The sequence below is a fragment of the Zootermopsis nevadensis genome, unplaced genomic scaffold (assembly GCF_977971745.1).
Source record: "Zootermopsis nevadensis isolate Lab colony 2312 unplaced genomic scaffold, Znev_1.0 Znev_ptg000001l, whole genome shotgun sequence".
In the NCBI taxonomy this organism is placed as follows: domain Eukaryota; kingdom Metazoa; phylum Arthropoda; class Insecta; order Blattodea; family Termopsidae; genus Zootermopsis; species Zootermopsis nevadensis.
Window position 1 is genome coordinate 21,363,025 of NW_028259133.1, and position 23,549 is coordinate 21,386,573.

General features: G+C 40.3%; 1 protein-coding gene across 3 annotated transcripts in view; it reads right to left on the reverse strand.

Moving 5' to 3' along the window:
* LOC110833715 (uncharacterized) overlaps positions 1 to 23,549 on the reverse strand; it is a 212,146-nt gene that overhangs the window by 101,589 nt on the left and 87,008 nt on the right. Inside the window, exon 1 of one of the 3 annotated variants that reach the window (XM_087346296.1) lies at positions 1,336 to 2,218. The exons of the other annotated variants lie outside the window; for them this stretch is intronic. The gene's annotated coding sequence lies outside the window, so the exon portion shown is untranslated. Of the gene's footprint in view, positions 1 to 1,335; positions 2,219 to 23,549 lie in introns of those variants that run through there. 3 annotated transcript variants of the gene reach the window in all.

Sequence of the window (23,549 nt, forward strand, 5' to 3'; positions counted from 1 at the left end):
TCTGAAAGAAGACAGTTGAGCAATGCCGTGCGAAATACTGCTTACAACATGACTAAATTCCCTGGAATATAATTTAAAAACAATTAAGTGTCACAGCGAAATCGCTTAGATTCAAAAACATGAGCAAAAACTCAAATATATGTGGGACTGGCTTTAAATGGGCCACTACATCACTGTATGTGTTATTATTATCTCAAGTTGAACTTACGAAACACTGAAATTCACGTAAGGAAAGTTCATTTGGCTACAGAAGAACGAATTCATCAAGTCGGACCTCATACTACTCCGTTAAAAAAACACTCGGAGTACCAAGATTTCGCTTATACATATTCTAATTGTCTTCGTAGGATTATGTTTACTTTGGCAAAGAAGATGTTTATTAGAACTGTCGACTGTTCAGGCAATCAGAAACGTCGTAATCTCTTCATTTTCCACCTTCCAGATCCTCGTTACCTGCCAAAGTTATGGGCCGAGTTTCTAGATTCGTGTTTTAGAATCCTATGAATCTAAATGTCCTTAGGTAAAAATTTGAATCCGCACTAATAGGCCTATTCTAAAGTAAAACAGAAAGAAATTTTCAGCGCTGAGGACGCTCGTTGTTAAATTAAAAACAGGTTTATAAACATTAAATATTCACCCTCGTTTGGTTCCTGGTGTACTCATACGACATTTTTAAATCAACTGAAAAGATTGTGGAATATGATTTTACTAACGTGGCATGACTATCGCTAACACTTCACTTAGCTAACGAATTTCTTTGATTACTCTTAATTCAATGGCGATTAGGTTTATGAAAATGCACACCGATAAAAATATACACTATTCTGAGAACGGCGAACGTCTAAAATCCGACAAATAACTCTTGTAAGCATGCATGCAGCATTCTTTAACAACTGTGAAGTATAAAAGACTTATTCAATATGTTTTTATATAAATTTGAATAGGCCACAGAGTGACTTTTTACGCGTTGTTAATCGTCGTCTTCTGGACTGTCAAAACCGACATCATCTTGGCCGTGAGAACCTCAAATATCTTCAAGTTTTAATGCCCGCAAACATTTTTTTCATTTATCTCGGCGTAAAAACGTAGAATCGCAAAAACAACGTTTTACCTCACTTAACAAACACAAATATGTAATAAAGTTTTCGAATCCGAAGAATTTCGTGAAAGCGAACGATTCTGATCCACGAGTAACCAAAGAGTACAAATTTAAATGAAACATAAATCACGGACAAAACAAACACGCGAGGTAACCTGCTTCAAGATGGCAATCGAATGTAATCGTTGTGTGTAAATATGTAAATCTTGTTTCTTAAAATGGCTGCGTGTACTTACCGTGACGTTAAAGCACGTGCGAAGAACGCTGATAGTTACTTAGCACAAAATGAGAGACACTTTTCTTCAATGCATTGTGACTGTGCGTTCCGCGCTCAACACGGCGACAACAGAAACTACAGCCTTCCTGTCCGGCAATCCCAGTTCCTCCTTGTTTCGTCAAACAAATAACACACACACACAAATAAAAAAATGTACACAAAAGTAAAAACCCTCTCCGACACAGATGATAGACGCGGGGGGGTGAGGGGTGGGGTGGAGAGAGACAAGAGACGTGCGCGCCTCCGATGCTCTTCTGTTCACTGTTTCATGGCCACTCCCCCCTTTCTATACCCAAAGTAACCAGCGTAATGTTGAAGGAACCTTGTCATGCCAACCGCCACCATCACGGTCTTACGTCTTCTTTTGTTTTCGTATTTGATCCTTATGCTTTTCTCTGATTGGCTGCTCGAGTCAACACCACCCCTTCCAGACCTTTAACAATACATCACCGATGAGAAAAGCACAATTGTCGTCTTCAACACATATTAAACCAGTGTCGGCTGATTGTTGACGAGACAGTCACAACAATGGTTCTATCGCCTGTCTCCCTTCGTTTCTGTCTTCAATAGATTGAGTGTCGTCCTTGAAGAACGCGTATACGTAGCTTTCCACAGGCACAACCATCTCACACATATAATAAAAGCTCGAAAAACTCTCGATTAATTACACGCACCGGAGAATCACACGACATTTTACAGCGCTCACCGACACGAAACGAAGTGGCCAGACGCGGAAATACGAGAAACAATTGAACGTGAACTAAGCGCTATATTTGTGCACACACACGGATGGAAACGTGACCTACGTGTAGCATGTGCGTGAGTGCGTCTGTGCGAAGCGACAAGACTGAAATCTCTCTCTCCCCGCGAGAGTTTCTTCACTGTCCCCTCCCCTCCCCTTCCCCCCCAACATTGCGGATCATCTCCCCTCCCCGTTGAAGCACCAACATGTGCATTCGACACCGCCTCTTTCGAATCTTACGTAAAACTCATCTCATCTCCTGTTCCTCGGAAAAAGAAATATATCTCGCGCGAATAGGAAATCCTTAAACACTTTTATCTGCGAGTTTCCATTCTCATCTCTTCTTACTGAACCGATGGCCTTGAGAACTGAGGCACGAGATCGTTACGCTCATTCCGTGGCCCGGAGGAGGAGTTTGAACTAGCTCCGGGTGCGAGGAGGCACGGGGGGGTACCTGTGAACGGACCAACCACGTGCCATTGATTGTACTTTTGTGAGCTGCTTCGCTCTCGGGCGGTCAGGAAGTGTCCAACGCCCTGATTCGCCTGCCAGACCTGACAGACGGCGCCCAGCTTTTGGGGAACTAGTGATTTCCCCAAGCAAAGCGACCGCTCTGACGTCACAATTAAAAAAAAAATACATTTTTCACCAGAAATTCATTCTTTAGGATGATTGTCGTCTGGAATGCTGCGTTCTGCAGTCTGGCAGAAATTGACCGACATTTCAGAGGTGATTACTGCCTCCATCATCAGGGCGATAAAATTTCACAGGTCGTGTTTGGGTTATTTAACGACATTTTCAGTTGCTTACACGAGACTGTTGCGTCAGTTAATTAGATTCAAACTTCTGTAGGCCTACAGACGTCCAGCAGGCACGGAGGCACTTAACCTTGGCCTCAAAACACTTTAGTGTCATCTGTAGGAAGAAAACTCAACACACCATCCTGATAATTGCGTAGGCCCTACACGCACGGCTTTTTCGCGAAATGTGGTGTAGTGTGGTACACGTTTACCGACGTTTCAGAGAATCTGGCTGCCTCCTCCCTTAGGATTAGTGACTAGGTTTGACACCCACACAAAACAACAGGTAAATTTTCATGTTTTTTCAGGATTTTCTTGTAGACAAATTTCCTTACGGCAACCTAACCTAACAGAGGTTCAAATAGGCTTTAATTTAAAGAAAATTAAGCCTATGACACAGACTCCTACATGTAACATTTCAATATTTAAGGGAGATTACACATTTAGTGATTAAAATAAATAAGACGATTTAACTGAATAGTCATTTATCGAACCACGTAATTTCACTTTTAGAACTGAAATGTTGTTATCACGGCAATCAATAAGAGAAAATGCATTAATTCCTACTAAAATCACATAGGGCGAAGCCTTTACTGAGCGTGTTAGCTTGAAAGTGAGTCTTTGTGCCTACAACGTGGATGTAAGGTCGTGTTAGAGGCCACATTTTGGTCCTAACAAGACAAGTAGGCACGAAACTGAAAATCGAAACAAAAATTTCGGGATGAGTCGGCAGGATCAGCAGAGGAAATCTGCAGGCACACACAAAAACTGCTTTTGGAACGATGTCATTAAAATGAGGCAAACAATACGAACACTTCACCATAATTATCACATCACTACGAAACCTAAAAATCTAATAAAAATAACACCTACAGTCTAATTGATTAGTAATTGAAAAATAAACATAAATAAAACATAATTTTGTTCATTTCAGTGTTTAAACTCCGTGAATCACAAAATGATAGTCGCTCAGCTGGTGAAACAAATCACAGCCTCTTATAGAACAAAAACATCATTACCGTTTTCACAGAAGTCCGCCACTGAGCCTCATTTCAATGCAGATTAATCCAATCACACTCCGTGGCTTTAATTTAAACATTTCAACATCTGGACCCAGGAATCATAAAAGGTCTCCCCCCCCCCCCTTTCCAAGGTTTCCGGCCGGCCACAATCTTCACGCATTTCTCGCATACCCGTGCGTGCTACATTACTGCCCAGCTCCGCCTAAGACGATTTATAATAACTGGCTTTGACGGAATGCCGTGTTCTATTGTTTTCCTATATTTCTACGCACGTATCCCTATAGAAATATAAATGTGAGTAATAATTCTGTAGTCAGCGGAAATGATCCAGCCTCAAAAGCTTCACATAAGCGCCTACAAACGTCGTACCACTAACATTACCAATGAAAAGCAGAGAATCGGTACACAGCGGTACATCCAATTAAACTCCGCTCCTGCGTCAGGACGTGAAGCTGGCTCAGTGAAACTTACACTGAGGCAGACAACAAAAAAACACTTGGTGCTGACCGTGTAACTCAATTACGTGTTCTGGCGAAGCCCCTCGCATGGCATTCTCTCTATAAACACTCGTAATCCCTGATGTCAAAATTCGTGTACACGTACAGACAGAGAGAGTTATGACCCCGTATCATCTACCCCCCACCCCACCCCCACCCCCACCCCCTCTAGCCACCAACGCATCCCTTCAGTTTCATCTCTCATGGGGTTAGTTATCTTCATAAGGTATAAGGAGCAAAGTGTAGGAGGTTAATGGACAGAGATGTTGCAAGGTAGGAGGGAGGAGTCCACAGAGGATGCACAAGGGGTAGCAACCCCCCCCACCCCTCGTTTTCTCTCCCATTCCCTACTAATTCAGTTTTACCGACACAGAGATTTTGAAACTACGTGATACAAGCGTCTGCAGTGGTTCATAGTTCTGGCAGTTAGCGAGGAGGTTAGAGAGGGAGGAGGGGGTTGGGATGAGAACATCTCTCGCGGATCCTTGCGCAGACTTCCTCTCAACCCTGCAGCTAGCTCCCTTAACAGAAGGCCAAAGCTTCTGTGTATCCTAACAACATTACATTATCCAACTCTCTACCAATTACAGTCCATAATTAACGTGCCTTATTTACAAGAGGGACAGAGATGGAGTATCAGGAGGTGGATAGGAAGAGGAGGTAGGGACTTGCCAGAGGAATTATCAGATGAGTAAACCTGGCAGCAGCTGAACGATGAGAGGGTTACTGGAGGAACAAGTAGCTGGCTACCAGAGACGAGACAGGCAGTGCATCGTTTGTGTAGAGCAGAAGTTACCGCACAGACCGGGCATGCGAAATCGCTTATGCGGAATAAACCGAGTTAAGTCGCCACCCGACAGCGCCTCTATATGACCCACCCTTAAAATCAACGTTTATCAAAAGAACAGCGACAATTACCAGAAGCACCGAAATCAGATGTCGCGGCTTGGTATTGTTTGCAGAAACTTACAAACATTCGCTGGAATTTTCGTGTTACAAAAATTTCCAGTCTGATTTTAAACCGTAAAAATGCTACTAACGACAGTGAACAGAACGTGTGGTGAGGCTGAAGGTCTGTGTATATATTCTGACAAATGGAAACACAAGATCACGAAACAGCACTCACTAAGTTGATTTAAAATTTCACAAGCCCCTAAAATTCCGATGCTCGCCTTGACGTGAAATTCCCAATGGTGTTTCAACTAGAGAGATTATACTCTACATTCATCTAGGTTAAGTGACGATGATTTTAAATCAGACATTCTAGTGTTACTGTCTTGAAGTTTCATCACATATTATGAAATTCCTAAAATCGTGAAGGGTAAGATGAGTAGACCATACAGCAGGCAAGAGAGAGACAACAAATCGAGTAGGCTTATAAAATTTCAGTGGCAGATCTTGAAGAGACCATGGAAGGATAATATTAAAATGGAAAATATATTTCTGTTATAGGAGGTATTAAATATTTCTTTGTAGAGTTTTGGCTTCAAATGGTTAAAGAAGGGATCAGCTGCCAACAGAAATACGGACACGAAAATAACATGTGGGTTACGTAGAACTGGCATTATCGTAACACAGATCTGCTAAGACAGAAGAATAGTACTTAACTGTGAGATCAGTGGCGCGAATTTTAAGTACGTCGATTATAATCCGAGCGATTTAAATACGTCAACTGCAGTAATCGAAATTAACATGCAAGTTCGCTACGTGAATCACGATTAGGGTCAACACTTACCCTCATGATCTCTGCAAGTAGTTTCATGAACAGGACTCACCTGCAACAGAAAAGAGTGACGTCACTACACAGAAATATTTTGTTACGTTTAATCAACTTACAATTACTCTTGCTGGCTTGGAAACATCCGAAAGGCTCTGCAGGCAAAATCGTTTGCCTCTTTTGACAGAGAAGAAACCAATTAAAAAAAGTGACAGTGGAACCACGGTTCCGGAGAATTTGACGTAAATACGTCTATACGGAAAGGAAGTTTATATATTGGCTTTATTCTAAATATTTCCTTTATACATGCTTTACAATTGCGTAAAGTTTGATTGAGACATTGCTTATTTAACTTGAATTAGTTACGCTTAAGATGGGTCTGTGGTAGCTGAATGTAATGTAAAGTAATGTAATGTAATGTAACTTTTCCTAGGTAACAACAATTCCGAGTAAATACGATCTTTGTATTCCCTTGTACGTTCAGCATTAGTTTTTTGAATTTTTTTGGGAACCTCAGGTTCATTCTATTATTTTACGTTTTCTGTACTGTCTCATATATTCTGCTTTATGGAGTCTTTTATCATCAATGTCATCCATCTTGTACATAGTATGACGCAACAAACTAACGCAACAACATATTACTTAATAATTCTTATATAAGACAAGTAATTGTGATATTCTAAAACGTTTTTACCAGCACAAAATTATCTACTCCACGACGCACTTCTTCTACAAGCGAATCACAGCTCAGCTCTTGCCGGAATAACGAAAGTAATGTAACACAATGCCGAGTAAACATACAAATAATCTTAGACCTACTGACGAACCAACCTTTGTTTGTCTATTATTCTTCTAGACTGTAACACCGCGTTGAATTATCCATAGATAATTATTCGGAGGAACACGTTTCTTCTATATTCAGGGTTAATATGTATGAGGTAGTATGTAGCTATGAAACTTTGGTAACTGACGAGTCTACACGGCGTAATCGAAATATTCACGGCAGTGAGAAATTCAAACCTCATAACCTTGGACCAGATACAACAGATTCAATGGCGCAATAACGAAGTGATGGTACACGTAGAAACATTTCTGAAACAGAATCTAAGTGACGTACTTTAAATGAACGACGAAATAAGTTACATACGTAAATCTGGAATAGAAAGTTCAAGGTGTCTATAAAATTAATTTGTCTTGTAATATATCAATAGAAATTGCTTTTATATTACCACATAGAAATCAAATACCCACAGTCGCTTTCATTGAAAGCAAGCAACATATTTTTAAAACGTGATACTGCTCAAAAGATGTAGCTATTCCCACAAGATCAACTGAAGGAGAAAGCATTATAAAGGTTTCTTATTCGGCAAGAAACCTCGAACAGCAGAAAACAGAAGACTTCCAAGGGTTCGAGCACAACAGTTACGCATAGATAGACGCAGTTGATAAAGCTAACAACAGAGCGACTGTAAAGTTCTCCAGCGATAAACCGTTCGAAGCCATTCTACCAACAATTTAAGACGAGAATTCAATCAGCTTGGAATCCATTCACTTTACAATACGTCACTGCAGCAGTTCATGTAACCATGACTACCTGTTAAGTACGTTAATTACAAAGAGACACATGTACCTAAGTGGTAAACCAGTTTGTGTACCTCTGTGTTTCGTATCTGTTCTACTACGCTAATATCACAATTTTCTTTAGCCCTGAAGATGGAAGCGGTATATTCGTCCGAGTCCACGCGGCCTTACGACACAGAACAACAGTGACATCTTCACCGCCCGGACCAACTAAACAAGCTCAAAAATTCTGAGGGTAATGTAAAACAGAAATGATCACACAATTAATAGGACAATTATTAATTATTAATCTTAGTGGGATTTCATGTTCTCACGGCGGTGAGTACGAAGATGGCTGTGTTCTGGGTTGTCGCGCCGTGTAGTCTGGTAGAATTTTATCGACGTTTCAAGAGGTCCTTGCTGCCTCCATCATCAGGGCGACACGGCGCTACAACACAGAACGTAGCCATCTTCAAATTCTTAGTCTTTAACTGAAATTTTAATTCTCGTGAGCGGAACAGTGACGCGGATGGCGTTTTAACAATCCATATACTCGGGTGTATCTGAGAAGTATTGCGAAAAATACGTGGATTGTAGCTCATCTTCTCTTGGTACCTTACTCAGCCATGCAGGGGGAAAATTTAAGAGATTATTTTTATGCTTACATAACATTCGGCAAGCAGGCATGCAGATTTTAAAGCAAAGAAAACTATCACACACGTGACTGGCTGAGTTCAAAGGCCTCCAGACACATCTCACCTCCCCCCCCCCCCCTCCTGTTTCAATTTCTCTATTTCGCGTTTACTTTTTATAATATGCTGAGTCTAAGGGACAGAAATAAAAACTGGGGGGGAAAATTACGAAAAGAAAGATTCATGAACAGCATGGAAAAAGGAAGAAAGAATTATAATGTAGCTGAAAGGCCTTTATGCCTTTCCACTGCGAATGTCCCTTTTATTTCATCTGATGTCCCTTTCCCCCCCCCCCCTCCCCTTCTTCTATCGTCACAATTTTTGTTTTTTCTCTCCTCACGAGTTTTTATACATTTTTTATCTCATTATAAAAAAGTCGCAACAGTGAACTTAAATAAATGACAGTTTCTTTTGTAAAGGGTCACAGAAAGTTTCGCATATTTCCACCCCCCCCCACCACCTCCAAATCTTACGCTGTCATTCAAAAGAAACATTTTCAGACACCGGATAACTTACGTAATACTTAAAATTAACCCAAGAGACGAGATTTGTTCCGTTCTGTGGCCTTCACTGAAAAGAAACACGAATTGAATTCAAAATGGCCAAGAGCCCAGACAAATTTCTTTGTAGGACAGCGGAAACTCTAAGCGCCATCTGCATTAACGCTCATATGTCCACATGTTAATCGCAGAGCGTATTTATGTCAGCTAAATTTCATTTGGTCCACAGTACAAAACAAAAAATATTGCTGGTGGTAATTAAAATAATTTGGTAAAGGAGAAGTGAAATTTTCATTGGTAAGTTGATATCAAAATTTAACGTTGAAATTACATAACGAAAAGATTCATAAGATAGTGTAATTGCGTCATATTGTGAATATTGTAACAATTATTTATTTTAATCCGTCTTATCACAATATTTAAAATTTCTTATAATTAAGATAATAAAATATCATTGATGTTCCATATCGATTGATCGAGGATGTAAAGGATGTTCCAAAATGTAAATCGATCAATCGATATGGAACATCAATGATATTTTATTATCTTAATTATAAAATTTTTTAAATATTGTGATAAGACGGTTTAAAATAAATAAAAGATTCATAATTAATATTATTCCTAAATTTTATTGAAGTGTTCAAATCAAAGCGGGAAATTACGATGGTTTTGTCAGTTAGTTTACTTAGAAAATGCATGTAACTAAACTTATTTTTTTTATATATATCTTAATTGCGTCATGTTTTGTGTTATATCAATACATATATTTATTTTTCCAGTCTATACACAAAACTTGTTTTAAAAAATAATGTTGTTAAAATTATTTATAACATTTACAATATAAATTGTGGCGCTTTTCTGTGTCGTATAATATTATACAGCGCTTTTGATTTTCGACGACATGTTTCGATGTTTACCACATCATCATCATCAGGCTTATCAATTCATATATTTTTTAAAAACTATTGTACATTTGTGCATTGCGTTTATTGATTTTCAGTCTTCATCTGGAGTATGCATTTTTGATGTTCATTATCTGTGAAATTAATTTTTTCAAGTCGTGATTATGGATACTTTTTAAGTGTTTGTTAACAAATTCAGTTTCTTTTCTGGATGAAATCGAAAGTTTGCAATTAAAAGTTTTACTGATTATGGATTCTTATTTTCGTTTTCAACCGTATTGCTGCCGCGTACGTGCATAATTGATTGTTCACTTCTCGCGTCACTGAACACAGCCATTAACAAACATTTGCCAAGGACAAACAGTACCGAAATATACAACACATGAAAAAATTTCGTTAGGTTACAGAGCGAAAAAGGATACACGCAGAAGACAAAGGACAGCAGTCAGAACTGTGCGTGCGTGCGTGCGTGCGTGTGTGGTCCGGACAAGTCAGAGAGGCTGGAATGGGGCTTCATCAAAACCGTATCCCGTCTCATCGTCATCACCAGTTTAAATATTTTATACCCAGTAGTCAAAGTTATAATAGGTCTGTTTGATGCATTAGACTTGTGTTAAGGGGGTTGCCGCTGCTGGAGGGGTTAGGTTAGGGGGACGAAGAGCAAAGAGCAGTAGTGATAATCGGAGAGAAACAAACGAATTGAGAAGACGTCAAATAGCGGGTTATCTAAATATGAGGGAAATCTCTGGGTAACAAAGCATTTTTACTACGCTGTTATAAAGGGAGACTACATTTTTTTAAAACACGGTTTAATGTACATCTATCCCATTGGAAGTTTTTTTTTTAAATGTAAGTTTCAGATAACAGAATTGAATATCTTTGTCTCTACGGCGAGATAGTTTCAAATGAAATTTGATTACGTGAATTAAGAATTAATGCTGTGTTCCGTCCCAAGGCTGCTAGCTCAAAAGTGTTAGTGTTGAATGAGAAATGCGTACACAATTTTAGACGGAAATCCTAAAGAAAATAATGTCTACTAGGAATACACAGGCATAGGCGGGAGGATAATATTAAAATGGAAATAGAGATCGAAGGTGTTGATTGGATTCATATGGCTCATCATAGGGAGCGGTAACGGGCGACTGTGAACACGTGAATTAATCTTCGGGTTGCAAAAGAGCTGCTAAGAGGCTGTCTGCTTCTGAAGAAATGATTCTGTTCAGTGCAGACGTGTACAGACCGGGAACCTAAAGTTTTAAGATGCATTCTTAACACTAATAATGATTGTGTGAACTATTTGGGCTAAGAAGATGAGATAGAGTGAGAATATCACAAGCCAGATTGCTGTGAGTTGATGCTAACTTGTTTTCCTCCCCAGAGACGATGCACAGTCTCGCGTCTTTGCACTTAATGTTACACTGAGCTGATTCGGTAGGAACAACTTTGTAACGTCATTATCTTTTGATGCATTAAACGTCGTGCACTTTGCATGAAGACACATCAAGATGATATACTGACGCACACCGTAACCTGAGAGGTCACGACCTCCACATCAGAAACAGTTGCATTAAACAGAGTCATTGCCGAGTAGCTGACAGTTTCTCAGCTAGCCAAGAAACACCCCACCTTTTAACGAACTTGGTGTTCATTGCCAAAATCATATTTAACATTTAATTATCTTTCAAAATTTGAATAAGTAGAAAGAAAAGTTGCCCCGCTACACGCCATGTAGGCGCTTGGGGGGAGAGGCGGTATAGCTCCTACTATTTCTTAACCTTGGCACTAGATGAAGGTGAGTGGTCAGCATCACGCCCCCGGCGCGCTTTAACCCCGGGGGAAAGGACCCCGGTAGCTGTTCGATTGGAGGCTGGGTGGGCCCCAGAGTCGGCGAATGAAATATTGTTTGTTATTTCAATCAAGAGTTATTAGAAACATCGCGGATTAATACAAAACATTCAACCACATCACTGACTGAAGGAGTGTCAGAACTGAAGATGAAGGCAGCAGGTTTTGCCAAAAAGTGCGCAGAACTTTCTTATTCCTCGACGTGGTGACGCAGAAGAGACTCATCGTACACCTCCGCTCTGTCCTGGTGAAAGGTTTCGTGTTGTTTTAGGAAGCTAAGATGGTTTTTTGATGAAATGGTGTGCATTTGCCTCTTACCAAGAATCGAAACAGAGTCACGTGTTGATCTGTGAATGCGTATATGAATAGACCGTCACAGTGGAACTAGGTCTGACAGGCTAATTCTGTCACTGCCATTATGGCGGGGGGACGGAGGAGATGGGATTCATTCATTCACATTGCAGCTGGGAGGTGTGGGGTGGAGTTGTCGCAGGTGCAGCTAGGAACCTACCGATTCAGAAAGACTCCTCCGATCTTATTTCACACCTCGGGGACATTCTGAAGGTCTGATATAATCTTTGTTTGTTACAAGTGCACAAATCGATATATTCGGCATTCTTAAAGACTGCCACCACGCGTCGCCACATCCGTAGAAACTGGACGAGACTTATTTAATGAAGACTAATGAGATATTTATAAAATAAATGAAAGCATTATAACGAACACCGAAGCAGAATTACTAGCAACTCTAGTATATATGCTTCGTATTAGGAAGGTCCTCGGTTCACATCTCGTGAAAACCCGACACACACATCAGTTCAGATTCATTGTCACTCTGTAATCAGAAGCTGTGTGATAAGAATTGCTATCGGCCTGTTTCGTTACAATGTAATTCTCGGTCAAAGTTAATTTCGTCATTTCGGGGGTCACGCGAAGAGAAACGGACGACGAACTCGAAGCATTGATGACGAAAACTTCTCTGCCGAGCTGTATCGATGGATAAAGTCAGAGCAGAACACACAAATACTGGGGAACGGAAATACATTTTTCTAGCTTACCTCTTTCGTTATATTCCTACCCCATCCCTTATTTCCTCTATCCATTTGTCCTTTTCATTCTGACGTTCTGAAAAGGAGTAATAATAAAAGAGGGGGGGGGGGAAGGTTTGGAAGCGAGGAGGGGAGATGCGGATTGTGGAACTGAAGTATAAATTAAAATGTAGGTTATAGGCTTTATAATCCAATCAGATTTTCAAATCCAAGCTCCACTACTCTACCATATAAGAATTTGCATTCCCCTCTAACCAATCCACAGAGTCAAGTGTATGGTAACAGTGGACCTTAGGAAGTTATACAGAAGGGCCCAGCCTTATTGTTTGTTATTTCGTATCGTGCAGAGGCTATAATGATTCTTTTTGAATTCTGAAGAGATGAACTAATACTTTTACGTGCGTTATTTACGCTGGTAATTTCAGAATTAAAATGGAACTAACCATTTATATTAAGTTATAGAGGTGGACCAGAATTTTATACGGCGTTCCAGAAAAGACGAGAAATAGTTCAAAGTGGTACATGTAGAGGAGCGTGTAGTTTTAAGTAAAATAAAAAAATTAATAATAATTACTGAAAACAGCTCTGGTAACAATAAACTCGAACAACAGTGGCTCTGAGCCAAAGTAGAGACTGACTTACCAGTATTACATCGCCTCAAGGGTCATATACACCTCCTCGCCCCCCCCCCCAACCCAGAAGCCCTCGAATATCCGACAAATGAGGTGCATGACTACGACAATAGACAGCAAAGTCAGATGTTTCCCCTGCCAGTAGCTTTTATTATTTCAAGTGATGTGAGCCTTTTCCTTGCCTCCCACAATTTCCCATTTTCTATTCTACATATTTTTCGAATGCCTCATTAAATTCCACATAATGGAGACGGTCCCCCCCCTCCCAACCCCCACCAATGAAAAACTACTTCAACTTTCATTTAATTTATACGTCCCCCCCCCCGTCTCTCCTCTTCTGATGACCTCAGACGTATTGTGGGTGTAAAGAACAGATTACAGAAAACGGATAAAGAAGATGAAAACACTTAAAGCGACTTAGAGAGGGGGATGAATTGAATGCTATTGTGAGTTTAATACACCCCTCTCTCTCTAAAAAAAAACAACAACTTATTTTCACAGTGACGTCATAAATTTAACTCCCCTCTCACCGCACGCACACACACGAAACCCGAGTACTTGCTTGTTAACACATCAATTGCCTTCTCCTCTCCCCTTTACTCCAAGAATACCAACATTTAAAAGCAAATGTACCTCCATTTACTGACAGCGGATGAAGTGAATTACATAAAATAATAACGCATTTGAAATGTATGTTCTCTGTCTAAAGTTTGATTTTGAATAATAAAATGCTTAAAAGTTAGTGGTTCGTCACAGTGACCATGAGATATAAGGTGTATAAATCATCATCAGCACGCATGGAATTTCTTATATTATCTTATTCGTGATGACGCTGAATACACAAAGGTGTACAGAAGATTTAAGGCGATTTATCCACTAAAATATAAATTTTTAACAAGTTCATAATAGGAGAAATTTGTAGGGCACACAAAATCTTAACTGCACTGAGAAGAATTATTTTTGAAAAAAACTTATAGTTGCTCATTTAGTCTATAAACCCTTTACCTTTTATGGAACCCAGAAGTTCATTACCTTTCCTTACACACTATTTAAGATGCATTTTAATATTATTATACCATCTACTTTTTGGTCTCCCTAGTGGTTTGTTGTGTTCAGATTTTACTGTTAAAATTTTGTGTCCATATATTTTATCTCTAGGGTCAAATGTTGCATGTGAAAAAATATTTTTTTATAATTTTTGATCAAGATATCTTACAAATATAACGTAATAAGAAGCCTATATTTGCAGAGACGGGAAAAATAAGAAAAAATAAATTTTTGAGAAATTATACTGTGTGAAAGAAAGAAAGAAAGAAAGAAATTAGTGAGTCAGTAAATTAGCAAGATTTAAGGGCGTAATTTGGCTCTTAGTATTTAAATAATTAACTTCTAGGAACGTGATTGTTAGGTCAGAATCGCGAATTGAAATGTTTACTGTCTACCCACAAAAACATCTGTGGAATTATTCTCACTGGAACTAGGTACATGTAGGCCGAACACTGACATTTTAGTAATGGCTTCCTGCTTCTCTGGGTTCACAATCTGGGAAGCCTTTCACAAACCTGTATTGAACAGACCTGTTCCTTTTCAGGTGTTCTTCGCGTGCTGGCGTGAGTAAACGCCATCTTATGGGTTCCTTCATGTTTGTTTGCCGCATTTTTCGTAAAAAAACAGGGGGGACTGGAGGTCCTAAGGTCATTGCTGTAAAACACTGTTATGCAACAATGACGTATGTCAAATGCAGAAGACACTTCACTGTCCGACATTTCATCCGATTGTAATATTTGGAATGAAATGACGTACGTTTCTTTGCTTTAGATTAAATCATATGTGGGTTGCGTTTCTAGCGGGCGTTACATTTTGGGGGGGGGCAAAGCAACTGAAGCATAGAATTGACCACTGACCTCTGACTAGTGCCGAGGTCAAGAACATATGGAGCTATACCTCCGCGCCACTGTTAAATTTTAATTTGCTTTATTCTTAAGGACAGAATAAAAGAATATATGTGAAATTATAATATATTTAAAGTAACAACAGTTCTAAATAAAGACCCCCCCAGAGGGGCCTTAACTCAAAGTAACGTACCCCTTGCTCTGTAAGGTATTTTGCAGAAGTTTTTTTTTTCCCTTCTTCTCAGGATTCGTCTTATTCCTTACAGACAGCATCGGCGAACAGTTGTGAAACGTCGAAAACTTTTTTGTGATCTTTTTAACAGGACGGTTCTCATTTCTTCCAGACGCCTTTCATCAACCGCTGGCTGTGTTCAAGCCGCTAACAATGAACTGTGTTTGTCAATAGCGTGTTAATGCTCTAAGCCATTAATCATTGCCCAAAGCAAGGAGACGTCAGATGAAAGCCCACCCCCTCCCCTCCCCCCCCCCCTGCACTCTTTCACTTATCCAACTTCAACTTCCTCCTCTTTTAACCTCCTTTACTCCACACACTTCTTGTGACATTTCCCCGTTCATTCGTCTGCCTAATCCAGAAAAAAAAAGAGTAATTGTTTCTACAAGATGACAAAAAAAAGTTAAAAATTTTACCTAACTAATTAACTAAATGATCAAATTTAACAGACTCCTTCACTAGAAGCTGATAGTTGTTTCGTCTGTGAAGAAAATGACAGCCTCACGCCCTATTTATATAACAACCACTTTAATATTATCCTCTGGTCTACGCCTAGGTGTCCCAAATCCTTCAGATTTTACGACTACAATTTCTATCTGTGTCTCATATTTCCCATGCGTGCTACACGTCACGATTATCTCATCCTCCTTAACTTCATCGCCCTAATAATATCTGATAAAAATGGGTAATCATGAAACTTCTCATTGCGTGGTTTTCTTCGCACTCTTAACTTCTGTCAGTCTAATTGCACAAGTTTCACAACCATAAAAGATAAAAAAAACAGGTAAAGTTATAGTTCTGTATGTTTTAAACTTTTTTGTAAACATTTTCGGATGATATGGCAAAAGGAGTCTTAACTACGTAAGACTTGAGGTTCTCACAGCGGTGAGTATGAAGATTTCCGTCTTCTGGGTTGTTGCGCTGTGTAGTCTGGTCGATGTTTACCAACGTTTCAGAGGTCATACTGCCTCCATCATCAGGGTGATGAATATTAATAATATATAAAATTCATCACCCTGATGACGGAGGCAGTATGACCTCTGAAACGTTGGTTAACATCAACCAGACTACACAGCGCAACAACCCAGAAGACGGAAGTCTCGGAGTCTTAACTAATTGGTAGCGTGTATTTCATGATTATTTAAATCAAAATTAAAATTAAAGAATGAAATCACATGTATGACCCAAAGATAAGTTAGAGCCAGCTTGATTATAAATAACATAGATTTGCCTTATTCAGAGATTGGGCAGCCCGCAACACACGGACACGAAAGAGAGTTGAGGGCTAAATACTCCGTAAACTTTTTACTGTAATCATGACCATCTCTATGCGGTGAGCCAGTCAAGACTTGGCTCCTTTTACCGATCTCCCATCACAGGGTGGGAACCCACAACACCCAAGAGGTGGTATTTAGTCTTTTTTAACCTTTAAAAGTGATAATTATCCCCCCTCCCCAGTTTACTTCTTCAATCACCAGCTCTGACAGAAGATGGACAGAGGCATTTTCCAGAGCTGATACATTTCCCTTGCTTTTTCACACGATTCTGCATGTCAGTCCATCTTGATAACGTCGCTGTTTCTTGACTGAACTGAACAGAAGCGAAGCCTCTGACTAGCAAAGATTATAATTCTATTCCGCCGAACCATAATATCCCTGGATTGGCAATCAGGCACCTTCGAAAAAATACAGACAACATCTTCCTGCTGACTGGACAGACAGTCAAATAAAAATACATTTAATATATTTTTACTATCTTATTATTATTATTATTTATTTAGTGTTCTGTCTGACGACAGGTCCATATGAACGGGATCCTTCCATCCTTTTCTCATATACGTTCTTGGCAGATGATCCAGAAGTGGTTTGCCATTGCCTTCTTCTGTGTGTGAATGGAGTAATTGTTGGGATGCCACGGAGGAAATGTCCGTGTTGCCTAGACCACGGCCTTGCCCAACACAAGTTATAAATTCGAACCCGAGACCCCAGAATTACAAGGCCAGCGTTCTAACCGCTAGACCACCGTGGCGGTAACTATCTTATATAAAACATTAAAGTAAAACAGTCTCGCTACACGCCATGTAGGCGCTTGGGAGGAGAGACGGTATAGCTCCTACTCATTCTTAATTTCGGCGTCAAATTTAATTTACCTACAGTGGGGCCTCAAAGTCGGATTCGCTTTAAAGCATGTCTTAATACCATTAGAACACCAATCAGAGTTCTTGGTCACTTGCATTGTCTGGATAATGAATGGATGTTTCAGTAGCAAAGTAAAACGTTAAGTTGAATGATGAGAAACATTTCTAGCAAAATGAATATTCACCTCGGTTGGAATATGGAAGGTTAAACATTTTGTATTATAACGTGTATTCATCTTTTCGGGACATCCTATATTTTATTAATGTCATGTTCTTATCTCTTCCTCTGTCTATAAAACATGTTCAGTTATTGCAAATATTTCAAAAAGAAAATACACAAAAATTTATGTTATGTGAATGTGAAACGTGTTCTCTTGTGTTGGGGACAGAAGTGTTTTTGAACTGCCCAAAATAATTGACCTCTAAAGATTAAGTATCCTTAGCGAACAATTTATATTACACGGCGAGAAACTTTGTGTTTAAAATATGTCACTTAGTATTGATAAGGCAGCGAAATCTAAGAGCTTACAATAGGCGTGACGTGTAGTCATGGCGGGGTGTATAAAAGAAATGCATACAAAATTTTTGGGGAACCCTGCCGGACACGGCCCCCATGTCTGCTCCTTTGAGATTCATATTAGTATCATTCTCTCACCTCCTTCTTAAGCTCCAAGTAGCGGATTCCATAAACCATAAGAAAATATGTGTGGAAAGTCAGAAGGGAAAACCTCGCTAGTGTTCCTTAATAGGTCTGCCAACATCTGGACCCACTGAAGTAGTAGACTCGTGTATCGTGTTCCTGGAACAGTCTGGGGAATATTGCCAGCAGTCTGGCGAGGCGGTATGACCGGACGACCAAGCGTGTAACCTGTTACTGAACCCCAAACATCCATCCACCTGGCTCTTGACGAATTGTTCAGAGACATTAAGGCGACTGGAACCGCTCCCTGCCTTGCCGAGGGCATTAAGGCTTCGTACTGCGAGAAATCATTGATCAAGATACGATCTCGCGACTGGTTCTTGGGAATCTAATGAACGGTAATAAACCTTTGAAGTATTTCTGTCTTGTCCCCCATGTCTGACCCTTGAAGATCGAAGTAGTTGATAGATTTTCACGAAATTTTACATAGCCTACATCGTGTTACTATATGTCACCACGGTGGTCCAGCGGTTAGAACGCTGGCCTTGTAATACCGGGGTCTCGGGTTCGATTCCCGACGGTGCCCGAATTTATAACTTGTGTTGGGCAAGGCCGTGGTCTAGGCAACACGGAGTTTTCCTCCGGGGCATCCCAACAATTACTCCATTCACACACAGAAGAAGGCAATGGCAAACCACTTCTGGATTATCTGCCAAGAACGTATATGAACAGGTCCCAGTCCGAGAAAAGGATGGAAGGATCCTGTTCATATGGACCTGTCGTCAGACAGAACACTAAATAATAATAAAATAAATAATGCTAACATGGAGGCCGTGCGAATTGATGACTAGATATAGGTGTCTGTAAATTAGAGATGGTTAAACAATGGGATATAATTTAGACAGGTATTTACAAGGCAATAAATACAGAAGTAACTATTGATTATAATTTTCAATAACAAAGCAGGTCTGTCAGATGAATGTATCCAATGACAAAGTTCAGTAACGCTCAACAACAAAAAACTTGATCTTACAGAATCATGCGGACGGCTGAGTTAAACAGACGACGAACTGAACACAGCAGCAAGACGTCAAAGCGTAACAAGACGAGTGTGACACAAAACAGCAAATGACAATCCGTAGCTAAGAAACAAATGACATGTCTCGCGTCTCCTCGCCACTGCTGCCCTCTGCTTCCGGTGAACCAATCCCATTCTATCCGCGGACCCGTCTCTTAGCAACACAGATACAAGTCTGCCTCAGCTGTCACGGGCCAGATTCCAGAGGCTGCAAATGGACCGAACCACACCGCTGCTTCAGACTTCCTGAATAAATATTCGTAAACATATTTTTTTTGAAATGTTTCCAAACAGCAAAAAAATTATAATTAGAAATGGGTAAATTTTGCACGTCACTGAATTAATCAGTTCACGAAAATCGTGTTATAAATATCGCTATTAATCGGTTTTAATGTGGTATATTAATGATTATTAAAAACAGTTAATGCCATCACATATTTTCAGATAATATTCACACTTTGGAGTAGTTTAACGGCTGTGAGACGTCGAACCATTCTGATGACATTATCTACACTGAAGATGACCAGCTCCAGGTGACGGAAGTCGGATTAGTTTACTAGCTAAACTACAAATAGAGTACACCCCAAAAGATTATTATGTTATCAGTTTGAGAAATCTTTGTATTTGAAATAGATTCAAAATCAAAAGGGCAGATTTGTCGAGTGGAAAATTCTTTACGATGCATAAAGGCGCATACAGTACAGTTTCGTAAGATGATAATATTAAATAGGAATAAAATCCTTGGCGAAAAACTTGCACTTTTTCTAGCAGCAAAACACAACTGGATTCTTACGCGACACGGGAAACTAAGTCACATCTGCGATCGATATATGAAGTAATGAAAAAATCAGATCAATCAAACTCGAATGAACATTGGCGAGAAGAACGGAACAGGGCAAGAAATGTCAGTGGCACTGGCGTGACAAACAGTTTAATTAGAAGGCGGTCCGAGACAACAGGCCTAATTGAGCCGAAGAAAGATTTTGACAAGAAGGCAATTAAGAGATGAGACGCTCTTGCTCGGACGCTCCTGGCACGTACGGCACGGTGCCAACACAGACAATGCGATTCTGGCACACGCGAATCAACTGCCTGCTGTCTGGTATTCATGGCTTCGAGACCAACTGCATTCACATGGTCCAGCGACAGGAGATATATTCAAATGCGGAGGATGGGTACGGCGACCACACACGCGTGATACCAAAAAAATCATTTTCGAAACCTGTGCATAGATTAGATTTTTATATTTATTTAGTGTTCTGTCTGACGACAGGTCCATATGAACAGGATCCTTCCATCCTTTTCTCGGACTGGGACCCGTTCATATACGTTCTTGGCAGATGATCCAGAAGTTGTTTGCCATTGCCTTCTTCTGTGTGTGAATGGAGTAATTGTTGGGATGCCACGGAGGAAAACTCCGTGTTGCCTAGACCACGGCCTTGCCCAACACAAGTTATAAATTCGGGCACCGCCGGGAATCGAACCCGAGACCCCAGGATTACAAGGCCAGCGTTCTAACCGCTAGACCACCGTGGCGAGATTGGATTATAATATTAAAATGTATGTAAAAGAAATCGTGTGAGGACTGGATCCATCTAGTTCAGGATATGATCCGGTAGAGGGCTGCCGTGAAATCGGTAATGAGCATTCAGGTCGCATACAAAGGGACAAAGAACCACTATCAGCTTCTGAAGACGCATTTTTGCAACTATTACTTGATATCACACCTAGAAATACTCAAAAACTGGTTTGAATGAACATTTACAAGTCATCAACGAACATTTTCTTTGCAGTGTGAATATAAATCGAAGGGCCGAGGACATTCGACAAAATGACAGCCCTAATGCATGTTAAGAATTCGTAAGAGTCAATCTTAATGTACCCCGCTGTTTGAAGTGACGTGTAACCACAGCAACTACAATGTTATGACGTCACTGACTTCATAAAAGAAAAAAAAATCAGCATTTCGAAATCGTTCTGAAGAAAGAAACAAATGACGGAGTCGTTGTCTGTAAAACTCAACACCGCGAACACAGAGACATCTACACTGATGACAACGCTAACCCATTCCGTGAAGAAAAACAAAGGAAAGAGTGGATGTCTGACAAGGAAGAAGGGAAAATTGTTTTGTTTCTTCGTCTAAAGATATATACATTCATATGCTATGTCCCGTTTCCGCTTTGGGATAGCGTATTGATGCCACATCTGTGAGGCATCACGACACCCTTGTGAGTGGGCGAGGCACTGTTTACTCCTCACTCGTCCTGGCGAAGATACGACATACATACGCACACTACCGCTTTGATTGACTGCTCTTTATGAACCCTTCAAATTAGAAAATCTTCGTCTCAATTTACGTGACGTGGATTTCTTTGTTTTTGTTTTTGTTCTTTGTTTAGAAAACCCGCTACTTGTGGCGCAGTTGGTAGCCATAGTAACCGTCTGTTTGACAGCGGGCGGAACATTCAGAGGAACAGTGGCCCATGAGACACGTCTGTGTCCGCTTAGATCACGGCGTATCTGTAAGAACTCTTCAGCAAATTTTATTAGGCGACTGAATCAAGCGGGATGAAATGAGCATCGCATGTAGCACTGAACCTGAAACCTCTCAAAATACAAAAGATCTGTGTTAAATCCTAAGGTCGCTGAGAACAATATTAAATCGGCACCGAATTTGGGGGCGGAATTTAATCCCAGACAAATCTAATTTGCATCTGTCGCCGTTTATAGACAATTCTATTTGGCATTCCTGAGTTACAGTCCATAAGTTTTTGGGTTAAAAGAGCAAATCACTTATGATATAAAATGTGAGTAAGTTACATAATGAAATGAACACAGGACAGAAGGAAAGGAGAAAAACAGAAGATAACGAACTGACGAACTATCCAACTCAAAGGTCCAGAGACTTTCCTGTTGAGATAGCCAAGAAAACCAACGCAAGCTTATGGAATCGGAGGGTTTGTTACCGTCTTTACAAGAACCGTCAATGAAAGAGTTACATAAATGCAATGCGCACCCCTAAATATATTTCCCTAAGATTCACTTTAATATTATCCTATCTACGTTTAGGTGTCTCTAACCCTCGAGCCTTCCAACCTAAATTTTGTAAGAGTACGCATTATTCATGTACCTCAAGCGCACTACATGCCCAGCCCATCTCATTATTTTGGATTTGTTCACCCTAATAATATTTGATAAAGAGTGTAAGTCATGTATCGCTATTACCCGTGAATTCATCGCTTTGTGCCCAAATATTGTCCACGGTACGGTGTTCCCAACATCGCGACAGACCGTGTCTCAGAGAGAATCAGACGAATAAATAAAAGAAGAAATGCGAAAAGAGAGAGAGAGAGAGAGAGAGAGAGAGTGGGAATGAAGAACGATCATGAAGGAAGCGAGGTGAGGTCACAAGTTCAGAAACCGCTGAACCGCACAATTAAGACGCGACGCGTACTTGAATCCTTCTTGCCGACACGCGTGAATCACAGCTCCAAGTGTTGAGCCACTGCCAGAAAGTCAGCCCATCCATTGTGATGATGACCCCCCCCCCCCCCCCCCACCGGCTTTGTTTCCAAATGAAGAGTCATTCGCCTTTCCACGAGCCAGAAACCATCGCCACGAACGGCAGCCAACCATCAGCGGTGGAAACTACGAGAATCATCTTGCGGGCGGGATGGTTGTTCATCGCCGCCACCCGGGTTTCGCCCCAGCGCGCGCACTGACGTTCGCGATGTGTGAACCACTAATAAGAAACTGCTCCTGGGGGCAGTTTTAAACCTCTGCACGTAATAAAACAACGATAATAATCACCACCTTAAACATTTCTCAATGTTCAAGCTCATTTATCTGTTTACTGTAACAGGAAGTCACAAATCAGTGCTAAGACCGGATGTTGGTTGAAGCGATAATCAGAGAGTCCCAATAATACGACATTTATTGATTGTTTATTTCAATAAAAATCGCGGTCCAGTGGTTGGCAGCCCTGTGTCCCATTCATCCCTCAATAATATCGTTATTACACATTTTTCAATTTCAGCTACTGAAAGCATCATTAAATAAACAAAAAAAAAATAATGCTGTTGTTCAATAAATTTCTAAAAATTTAGCCTAAATTTTAAATTATTTTGGTTTACTTTCGAAAAGACTCAATCATTATCATCATCTGTGGGTCCTGACTGTGTCTTTTGGAAGTTACGTAATCTATTTAGACATTCGGTGCGACTCCTTGGATGACAA